The sequence below is a fragment of the Perca fluviatilis genome, chromosome 17 (assembly GCF_010015445.1).
Source record: "Perca fluviatilis chromosome 17, GENO_Pfluv_1.0, whole genome shotgun sequence".
In the NCBI taxonomy this organism is placed as follows: Eukaryota; Metazoa; Chordata; class Actinopteri; order Perciformes; family Percidae; genus Perca; species Perca fluviatilis.
Window position 1 is genome coordinate 30,004,690 of NC_053128.1, and position 3,332 is coordinate 30,008,021.

Here is a 3,332-nt window from a genome sequence, read left to right on the forward strand (position 1 = left end):
TACAAACTGCTGCTTGTCTGGGTGGATTTGAGTCAGAAATGGGTCCCAGTATCCATAGATTCTCAACAACATCACAAGGGTCGTTATGACGACAACAACAACATGTATTCTTATGTTTTCAATCCAAATGGTTATCGATTCTATTCCATGCTATCTTTGATTCTACTGTTGCTATGGGATACCAGGTTGTGTATGTCTGAACGTACAGTATGAATGTAATGATTTCTGATGATTCCTGAAATTTGGCAAAGAAGGAACACTTTACGAAATATTCGAAAGGAAAAAGAGGGTTGTCTTTGCACAAGAGCAGTACACACAAGCAGGCGCCATTTTGGGACGGTATTTTCTCTAAGTCCAATAACCATGTGCTCTCAGAAACTACCTATTATTTGATTACTAGGTGTGCATTTACCACAATAAAACATTTTTTTGTTTAACTTTTATTCAAACTATCCAATACTTTTTAAGTTGGATTTGAAAAGCTGTTTCTCATGTTTAGCTTGTACATGTTAAAAGTTGTCGTAAAGGAAGCTATTCCTATCCCTCGCTGCTGCAAGGGCTTTTAATAATAATAATAATAATAGTAATTAATAATACATTTTACTTAAACCCACCTTTCACAGAACTCAAGGACACCGTACAGGGATACATAAGACATTTAAAAGCAGCAATAAATAAAAATAAAGAATAAAACGACAATAGAAACAACAGAAAGAGGCAGAGCAGCTGACATCAAGTGGACTAGGCATCTGTTTTAAACAGATGTGTTTTGAGTTGCAGTTTGAAAGGGGGGGGGGGAATGAATCGATGTTTCTGAGTTGGGGTGGCAACGAGTATCTCACAAAAGAGAGTACACCCCTCACATTTTAGTAAATATTTCATTATATCTTTTAATGGGACAACACTGAAGAAATTACACTTTGCTACAATGTAAAGTATTAAGTGTACAGCTTGTATAACAGTGTAAATGTGCTGTCCCCTCAAAATAATAATAAAATAAAATAATATACAGCCATTAATGTCTAAACCGCTGGAAACTGAAGTCAGTCCACCCCTATGTTAGATTCCCATAGAGACAGGCAGATGTTTATTTTAAAGGCCAGTTATTTCATGGATCCAGGATACTATGCATCCAGTTCCCTTTGGCCCCCCCACATCATCACATACCCTTCACCATACCCCCACATCATCACATACCCTTCACCATACCCCCCACATCATCACATACCCTTCACCATACCCCCACATCATCACATACCCTTCACCATACCCCACATCATCACATACCCTTCACCATACCCCCACACCATCACATACCCCCACACCATACCCCACATCATCACATACCCTTCACCCATACCCCCCATCATCACATACCCTTCACCATACCCCCACATCATCACATACCCTCACCATACCCCCACATCACACATACCCTTCACCATACCCCCCCATCATCACATACCCTTCACCATATCCCCCACATCATCACATACCCTTCACCATACCCCCCACATCATCACATACCCTTCACCATACCCCCACATCATCACATACCCTTCACCATACCCCCACATCATCACATACCCTTCACCATACCCCCACATCATCACATACCCTTCACCATACCCCCCACATCATCACATACCCTTCACCATACCCCCACATCATCACATACCCTTCACCATACCCCCCACATCATCACATACCCTTCACCATACCCCCCACATCACACATACCCTTCACCATATACCCCCACATCATCACATACCCTTCACCATACCCCCACATCATCACATACCCTTCACCATACCCCCACATCACATACACCCTTCACCATACCCCCACATCATCACATACCCTTCACCATACCCCCACATCATCACATACCCTTCACCATACCCCCACACATCACATACCCTTCACCATACCCCCACATCATCACATACCCTTCACCATACCCCCACACCATCACATACCCTTCACCATACCCCCACATCATCACATACCCTTCACCATACCCCCCACATCATCACATACCCTTCACCATACCCCCACATCATCACATACCCTTCACCATACCCCCACACCATCACATACCCTTCACCATACCCCCACATCATCATACATACCCTTCACCATACCCCACACCATCACATACCCTTCACCATACCCCCACATCATCACACCATACCCCACATCATCACATACCCTTCACCATACCCCCCACATCATCACATACCCTTCACCATACCCCCACATCATCACATACCCTTCACCATACCCCCACATCATCACATACCCTTCACCATACCCCCCCACATCATCACATACCCTTCACCATACCCCCACATCATCACATACCCTTCACCATACCCCCACATCATCACATACCCTTCACCATACCCCCACATCATCACATACCCTTCACCATACCCCCACATCATCACATACCCTTCACCATACCCCCACATCATCACATACCCCTCACACCACCCCCATCATCACATATACCCCTTCACCATACCCCCACATCATCACATACCCTTCACCATACCCATCACATACCCTTCACCATACCTAGAGATTGGCATGGGGTAATTTCCATAAGATCATCTCTCAATGCAAATCAAACCAGCTATTAGGCTAACTGAAATAAAACCATGCCAAAAGTAAAAGTTTAGCGATAGTTTAAAGTGAAAAGTTAGTTGATGTTGTCGTGATAAAGGTCTTAAATGTCATTCATAATGATCTTAAAAAAAGTCTTATATTCGACTTGGTGAAACCTGCAGAAACTCTGTCACCCTAAAAATGAGTACTGAAGTAAATGTATTTAGTTACTTTTCTTTCCCCACTGGAAGAGACAGGATAGAGTAACGTTGCCTGCAGATAAAAACACATCCGATGACCTGTAAAGTTGTAATAATGATTTTATTTTAACGATCTGATTTCCCAACAACACAAATCAAATAAAAAAAAAAAAAACACTTCATATATTCAAATTTAAATATATCCAAACTATACATCCGTTCCAAGCAGAGATATACTGTACACACATAAATCACAATATTGCACACCACCCTGTTTGATTTATGATTCGAGCTTTCACAGCAGTAACTGTGCCACGTTCCTGATATTTCTATCAGCATCCTGTTGGGATGAGAGGAATAAAAGCGACACAATCTCATTTTGTCTGACGAAGTATCACAGTGAAGATTACAGCAGCTACACGTCTTCAAAAAATCTATTTAAATGTGTGAAGTTAACGACCGGTTAAGTTAAAAAATGTAATGTAATCGCGGTGCTGTTTTTAAACGGCCTAGAGCTTAACC